Source organism: Haliotis rubra, unplaced genomic scaffold (assembly GCF_003918875.1).
Source record: "Haliotis rubra isolate DU_JTF1 unplaced genomic scaffold, ASM391887v1 Scf569, whole genome shotgun sequence".
Lineage (NCBI taxonomy): Eukaryota > Metazoa > Mollusca > Gastropoda > Lepetellida > Haliotidae > Haliotis > Haliotis rubra.
The window spans coordinates 260345-269564 of record NW_025767267.1 but is presented as its reverse complement, the minus strand read 5'-3'; positions in this window follow the sequence as shown (position 1 = coordinate 269564).

Here is a 9220-nt window from a genome sequence, read left to right as displayed (position 1 = left end):
ACCACAACTGAGCCGTGACAAGGGAACATATTGTGGGTAATATTGAAATAATAATCTAAGCCACTATCCATTCAGCTAGCTACCATAATTATGTCCATCACTATCACCATTCGGTGCTATTTACGCCCATTACCAATCCAGAGAGCGGAAGGTCGCGGGTTCGATCCCCGACCGTGTCATACCAAAAGACGTTAAAATATGGTACTTGTTGGTCCCTGCCTGGCGCTCGGCATTAATGGGTACAACAAGGACTGGTCAGCTCGGAGTCAGTATACTGTGTTTGAGTGGGGTATTCATGTTTCACTGCGGCATAGTATCTCAGTGGGCTAGCACTATAAAACCAGCTTAAGTCTGGGCTAGTACAAGCAACCACACATACACATACACACGCATGCACGTCGTCATAGGAGCGAAATATTCTCAAGCACGAAGTAAAACCCAATTTCACCTCACCTCATTACCAATCAACACCTAGTGGCTGAAGCGTTCGCTCGTCACGCCGAAGACCCAGGTTCGATTCCCCAGATGGGTACAATGCGTTAATCCCCTTTCTGGTGTCCCCCGTGATATTGCTGGAATTTATTTTGTGTCTAAAAGTGGCGTAAAACCCAACTCACTCACTCATCCTCCTTTTGTCTATCGTCATTTACCAATCAGCACCTTGTGGTTGAGGCATTCGCCCGTCATACCGAAGATTGGTTCCAATCCCTTCAATGTATGGGCCCGCTTCCGTGGTGTAGTGGTTACAGTGTCCGCCCGGAGAGTGGAAGGTCACGGGTTCGATCCCCGACCGCGCCATACCAAAAGACGTTAAAATATGGTACTTGTTGGTCCCTGCCTGGCGCTCGGCATTAATGGGTACAACAAAGACTGGTCGGCTCGGAGTCAGTATACTGTGTCTGAGTGGGGTATTCATGCTTCACTGCGGCATGGTATCTCAGTGAGCTAGCACTATAAAACCAGCTTCAGTCTGGGCTAGTACAAGCAGCCGCACATACACATACACACGCAGGCACATCGTCATATGAGTGAAATATTCTCAAGCACGACGTTAAACCCAATTTCACCTCAATGTCTGAAACGTATTTCTGGTATCCCCCGCCGAGACATTGCTGGCATATTGTGTAAAGCCTCACTCAGTCAATCTAGTGAAGGAGTAATAATATACAGTGGAAGCTGTCTAAACCGGCACTATTCACTTAAAAACATAAACATGATAAATCTATGGTGGCTCATTCGGGCCATCGCTTTATCGCCCTGAAAAATCTATGCGATATTGCGACAAAGCGATAGCACGACACGATATTGCGATATGGCGACACGATATAGCGATATTGCGATACAGCCCCAAAACGAAATAGCGATAACACGACACGAAATGGCGAAACAGCGATATAGCGATATAAACAGGCGACACGGCGATAGTGCGACATAACGATATGACGATATAGCGATACTGCGATAAAGCGAATTTGCGTTAATGCGAAATTGTTAAGCGACATGGCGAAACAGCGATACTGCGATATGGCGATAAAGCGATATATTCATCTTGATATGAGTTTGTGTGTATGTGGTATGTACTTATGTGTATTTGTGTGATGCGTCCATGTTGTATTTGAATTAGTATCGTATTAGTTTAAGTGAGATAGCAAAAACTTTCTAGGGATTTCACGTAATGATAATATTCGGTGTATGCAAATGGATTTTATGCAATAGTAATCTTCTATGCATGCCCATCATGAATATGGTGCTATTGTGTAACTCATAGTCTGAATCATCAAAATGCAACAACAACCGAATAATACAAACAGAAAGAAACAAACATGATCGACGAAGCACTAAAAGGTGGAGTGGTTAACTTCGGCGTCATATCACCACTAAATAAAGTACAATGGAACAACGTCGGCGAATGGAATCACTGTTCCATCAATAAGTGTTGAAAATTACACTAAATGTAAAAATGTTTGACTTATTTACCGGTTTTCTTTAAATTGTCATTACTGGCATATCATTTGGCTGATTATATTCAATCTTAATACATACAACACGAAGTAAAAGTTTGTTATTGTACACATTTATCATTGTCTTATCTTTAAAACCATCGTATGAGCTACAACCAAATCGAGAAAGTGTTACTCTTACTTTGTAAAAGATAAGTTCTACTTTTTTTAAATAAAGTGTACTATTGAGTTTTTTCTAGAATTGGGTAAACTGTCATGCCGTTTTGAGATGTACATGTCTTTTAAGGCCCATGTTAAACGCCGTATCAACATCTGTAGCGCGTATACGTGTTGTAACTAAATATACACATGAGCGTTAATTAAGCACAACCTGAAACTAAGGGCAATTTTAAAACTTTTAGCTCAAACAGGCGATCATACTAGAATGCACATGTTAAGCACGTGCTTCACCCAATCTATAAAATGCAGTAGGCCGCAGGTTCATGTGCTGCGAAGGCGCCTAATACATTGGGGTATATATTTCAAAATTGCAGTATGTGCAGTCTGAACTGATATAAAAGATGACAGTACATGTATCTTTCCAGTAAAATCATAATGCTCTTGCCTCCACAAATCTGATAAAAATAAATGAATTGGACCTACTTTTGAAATCAAATACTTTAATCCAATCATGTGTAACATTGTATCCCGGGCTGTTTTGTTGGGCTATCTGTCTCCTTAAACACAGAAGTTCCTCAGCGGGTCCACAACACTTTATTCGGCATCAAATATACAATTACATGATAGTACAGCAACTCAGAGGGGATCATCAGTCCACCTGCCTTGCCGTTTTATGAGGGTCCAGTCCCGATGAAAACCAGAATTCTACATATATTCTCAATTCCAGGCATCTTTGTATCGTATGTACAGTACATGTACGGTCAGTCTGCAGTACCCAGTACCTCATCCACAATATTAAGCTTCCGTGGCCAACCGGCCATTTGCTGCTGGCCTACACATGGCTTTGCTTTTAACTGCACTGTAAAGATTTAGATATACTACTTTTACTTAACTTAGTGAGTGAGTTTTGTTTTACGCCGCACTCAGCACTATTCCAACTATATGGTGGCAGTCTGTAAATAATCGAGTCTGGGCCAGACAATACAGTGATCAACAGCATGAGCATCGCTCTGCGCAATTGGGAACCGATGACATGTGTCACCCAAGCCAGCGAGCCTGACCACCCGATCCCGTTAGTCGCCTCTTAAGACAAGATTGGGTTACTGAAAATCAATTCTATCCCGGACCTTAACGGGTGACTTAACTCAGGAATACACGAACGTATCTATACTCCCCTTTAAAACCTACATCCCGCCAAATTGCCAACGATAATGGTCAAAAACTCTGAGATTGATTTACTATACAGTGGACTCTGAATTATCCGACAATCTGTGTATTCCGACATATATTTTTGGGCCCCGGCAGCGTTCTTCTATATTATCATCATATTAATATTGAATAATCTGACATTTGTACATTCAGAATTCCGACACCATTTTCTGGTAACAATGACACTATCACGCTGTACAATCCGACATCCCCTTCCCATATTAGACTAGAATAGCCAATCAACCTGTCAATGGCTACAATGGAGGACTTTTTCATGAAAGTGTGAATATGATTGTGATTGGGTAGTCCGCATGGTATGTACATTGTACTGAAGAGAATAAATACCAACGATATATGTGTATGTAAATACTGATTTTGTTTTTTTCTCCCTTTATTCACCAAGTAAATAGCTATCAAACATTAATTTCATGGAGCCAGTTACAATGTATGGTACTGTTTGAAAAGTATTCAAGCAACGAGACAGTGAATTATCCGATACGCTGTATAATCCGACATTTTCCCCCGGTCCCAGTGAGTGTCGGATTATACAGCTTCCACTGTACCTACTGAAATTATTTTGGTGTGCAATGTATTGTTTACTTATTTATAGATAGAAGAAGAAAAGTATTCTAGAACTTTTCGTTTATAATGATATTTTCCTTTCTTGATAAACAACCACCATTCTTAAAAGTAGACCCTGCAGAGATCGATTTCCCATAAGATTAGGCAGATCGATCAGGCACCGTATGAGCCCAAATCTATTCTGATGAACTCTTACAGCCTACAGAATTTTCAGGATCTTGACATGGTCAAGTATCACAGTTTGGAATATGTCATCTCTCATTTGTGCTTTTGGATGAGCTATTTCAGTAGAATGGACGGTTTTACAAAATGCGTTTATCTCACATACTATTTTCACATATTTTTATTCACTTCACTTGGATACACTTTGTATGAAAACAATCCGTGGACATAGTTTTTGTAATGGTATATTAAGAGAAATGGCATGTCACTTTGTTTCAATTTCACTGGGAAATAAATATGTAAAACTGGAACAAACGCAGATACACTTGAGTAGAACTATTTCATTGTCATAATCACAGAATATTTTGGAGCCTAATCCATTTTCTCTCAAATAAATTCATATTGAAATTGTTTCTGGCAATATATTTCTCAATGTCATATACGTCTTTTAATAACCCTTTATATGTGTGGTGAAACTTCCCTTGATATTCCTGACAAAAATGTGGCGCCTGGCTAGTATGTTCATATGGTTGAGCAAGGGGTCGCTATTGGCACAAAACAGTATATCTTGAACTGAGAGTACGAATGTTCTGTGCAGGACACAATTAACAAAACCGGTGAATTCTTTCCAGAATAATCTAATGGTGGGACTTTCAATATATACATGATAAATATTCTCACTTACGTCGCATAATATACATATGTCATTATCAACTAGATGTAGTGACATTTTAATGTATAAATAACTCTATGAATAAATTTGTATTGAAAATCCAAAAGCTTTGGGTCTTTAATGGTTAGTCTATATTGCACAAATATGGTCTTAAAATCGATATGATCGTTTTACTTCACTTTCCATTTATCGCATACGTTTGGAAAATTGGATTTCGATATGAAACTATGTCGGCTGATCTAGATCCTTTAGTGGGTTTAATAAGATCATTCCAAAGGGAACTTATCGATACATTTGTTATGTTTGGGTGTCCAGCAGTTTGAATGACTTCTTTCCATTTTGGGGGAATACTGACGATGAAACGATTTATGTCAAGTACTGTGCCCTTAATATCAAATTTTGTTGTAAGTTCTGCAAATGAGAGTACCTCTTAGTCATTGAAAATGTCTTTAATATTAACAATTCCTTGTTTGAACCAGTTATTGATTATCAAATATGTGTTGCGAAACTGGTGATTTAACCAGAGGTTGCATAACAATTTCGTTTATGTTGATATGATTCACTAATATAAATCAACACATTTGGGAAAAAAAATCAGACATTTTGGTTGTTTCTTCTCAGTTGACGATTCGAGAGCGATTTTCTCAGGACACTTTCTAAGTTCTCTCAAAGTGGCCAGGGCGCGTCTTGCTAGACGAAGCGAAATGCTTCAATTCAGTGCACATTTTGAGGAAGTACCCATACTGAACTAAAATTAAATTATCTTTGTCGACAACCACGTACTTACTGTACACCGAAATGTCGTTTTCCATATAATACAGAAGTGGGCATTAAAAGCAAATCGAAATTATCTCGCTTTGTGTTCTGAGAAGAAGTTAAACATTTTCTCGTTGTTTTACATGGATTACATAGAGAATATACACCAGCCGCTTTTTCCAGCTATGACACACGGGTTTACCTCTCATAGTTGTGTTATAGTATTGGTCGTCGGTAGTGGTGTTCCGATTAATTGAAATAATCGAAGATTGGTCGCAGTGGCCAAACGACCAAGCAATCGATCACATTTTCTCATAATCGAACACAAACGATCTTGGAACCGCTGTAATAGAGTTTGAAATACTTGATGATGGAACATATCTAGGACGTTGTCAGGGCCGGAAAACGTGTTTAATTCTTAGAAAACTCACTTCACTTTCTGAAAAGTCATGACTGAATATTTCTTGAAGGATCTGGGAAGTTTATGTTACACTGGAACTGAATCATTTTACACTGGATGTGAAATTTGCAAATGTAATTTGTGCAGTTTCTAAATAAAACAAAAAAACAACAGAGAACCAAATGTTGTTTCTTTATACTTATCTGCAACTACAACCTGAATAGGAAAATCTAAAAAATGACGCTAACCAATTTTTTTGATGATTGGTCGTTGGTATCGAACCAATCATCAATTGTGAGATTTCAACCAATTCCGACACTAGTCGTCAGTAACCCATGCTAGTCTAAGAGGCGACTAACTGGATTGGGTGGTCAGGCTCGCTGACTTAGTTGACACATGTATTCGTATCCCAATTGCGTAGATTGATGTTCATGCTGTTGAACACTGGATTGTCTGGGCCAGACACGATTATTCAGCTGGAATATTGTGCGAACACAAGTAAACTGAAGGTGAATCAAAAGTGTGGTAACCTCGTCTGTCTCAGGTCACTTGACTTGAACTAATCGAGACGACGTGGTAAGACTTGGCAAAGAAATCTGTCTGAGAGCCGTTATCATCGTAAATATGTTCACATTTTAAAAGGAAATAGCAACATTATCCATTGTGACTATTTCCAAAATCCATAGAGCTGGTAGTGACGTCACAATATGACGACCTGCAGATGACTTGTCCTTGAATGCTTCTCCGAAAACTTGTAAAGAGATATTACGTACGCTTCATTTGGATATTTTCACAACTCGATTTGATCACAATATCGTTATAGCGTTCCGTTAACCCAGTACTTTTCTTTTAATAGCATCTTTATCAAAACATCGTGATATTGTTCCGTTAACCCAGTACTTTTCTTTTAATAGCATCTGTATCAAAACATCGTGATATTGTTCCGTTAACCCAGGAGACTTCTCTAATAGCATCTCTTTGCTAGACATTCCTTTAAAATGTTAACCTAATCAAATTCTGTTCCTAAGGTTTAGCCAAGAAATAACTGTTCCGGATATATCTCTCCATTTCCACCCCCGGTTCTCTGTTGTGGTATAGAGTACTCCCATTACTCAACTGCTGCAGATTTGGAGCGGAGAATATTTATCTCGTATAAAACAGTATCCAGGGGGAGCGTTTTAGCAACTGGTATTGGAAACGTAGAAGCAGCGGCCGTGTTCATCACTTTGGAAGTAAAATGTAATGATATTTTTCTTTTTTACTCATCCTGTGAAGACACCACTGTGTATTACTCATTTCTTTAAGAGGCATTAAGAGAGTTGTGTGACGAAGAAGAACATGTTTTATTGTCAACTTCTTAATTGCTACTTCTGTACGTTTCGTTGTAGATGCTAACAGGGGAGGTGAAATTGGGTTTAATGTCGTGCTTGAGAATATTTCGCTCATATGACGATGTGCATGCGTGTGTATGTGTATGTGCAGCTGCTTGTACTAGCCCAGACTGAAGCTGGTTTTATAGTGCTAGCCCACTGAGATACCATGCCGCAGTGAAGCATGAATACCCCACTCAGACACATTATACTGACTCCGAGCCGACCAGTCCTTGTTGTACCCATTAATGCTGAGCGCCAGGCAGGGACCAACAAGTACCATATTTTAACGTCTTCTGGTATGACGCGGTCGGGGATCGAGCCGAGACCTTCCGCTCTCTGGGCGGACGCTCTAACCACTACACCACGGAGGCGGTCTGTAGATGCTAACAAGGTTATCGAGCGAATGACACACAACATTATGCACAAGGAGAATATATAACGAAGGATAAATGAGTTAATTGAGGAGGTTGTTGATGAGCAGCGACGATCGTAAACCTGTGATAAAGTATGAGAGTTTTGTTAACAATTTCAACAGTTTAATCAAATCCAGTGTTCTAGAGTACAACTACTATTCCATCGACGCTTTAGTAAAAACTGTGTTCTAAGAGCCGTCATTGGTATTTCATTGATCTGTGACACCCGAAGGTCCGGGTTAGAATATCGATCTTCAGAGATCCATGCTTGTCGTAAGAGGCGACTAACGGAATCGGGTGGTCAAGCTCGCTGACTTGGGTGAGTGAGTTGACGTTTGACGTCGTATGGGCATTGTTTCAGTGAAGTGAGTGAGTGAGTAGATCGATGTTCATGCACTTAATCACTGGATTGTCTGGTCCAGATTCGATTATTTACAGATCGACGTCATAAAACTGGGATATTGCTGAGTGCAGTGTAAACAACAAACAAAAATTGATCTGTGACTTAAACGCGTATAATGCAGAGCCTGATATTTTAATAAAATACATTTTCTCTTTCATTTTGTCTCACACAGAATCAAAGAAAATGCATATATAAACATAATTGTTGGCTTCTCCATTGTTGTTGGCTTCTCAATGGTATAAAGCGTGGCCGAGGGAGCCGCAATTCGTCAAGCAACGCAATTTCATCATTCACATTTTTAATGCAGGATATTAGAACAAAAGAACATTAAACTGAGGTGGGTTGAGTTGTGGTGAGATGATACGAGGGACCATATCTCGGTATTTCTTCTCTGAGATGACCAGTCCCTATTTTATGCCCTTAATGCCGAACGACAGGCACAGCAACAACAAATATAACCTTTTACCGCTTTTAGGTGAGATGCGGTTGGGATCGAACTTCTGACCTTTCTCTCTCCGAGCAAACACTCTATCCCCTAGTCCATGGCGACGGTGTGTTTGAAAAGTGCATTCATTTTGAACAGTAAATTTAACATTTCAATAATGTAACTATTCCTGGAATTGGGGAGGCACAAGAGGATTAAAGATGTGTGTTGTTTGGGTTCGTTAAAAAATAGCTCGATATTTTTTCCTAATTTTTCGGTAACAAAGGCTTTCGTGTGCACCGTCTGTAAAATCCATTATCTCTGCGTTTTTGCATCACCGGTAAAATAGCTGTAAAACAGTATCATTACTGGCTTAAGTTGTCACAACGCATCTGCACCAGTCTCCATTATTTGCACATTTTGTACTTGACAAATACACGATCACAAACAAAACATCAAATAGAGAAAAATCATCAGTGCCCTAAAGTAAATTACCCGTGCAACAAAACGCCAACCTGTTCGAGATAAGGGTGAGATAACTCTTGTCTAACAGGTGTTCGGTGTAGAGGTAAAAAGTTGCCCGTGTAAAAATATTTTAAATGTCCCTTGATTTGTTGTTAACTCTAGCTGTTTGACGGATGCATGCACTCTAAAATGGGGAAATATGATGTAATTTCATCATAAAATAGGTCACCATCACTGTAG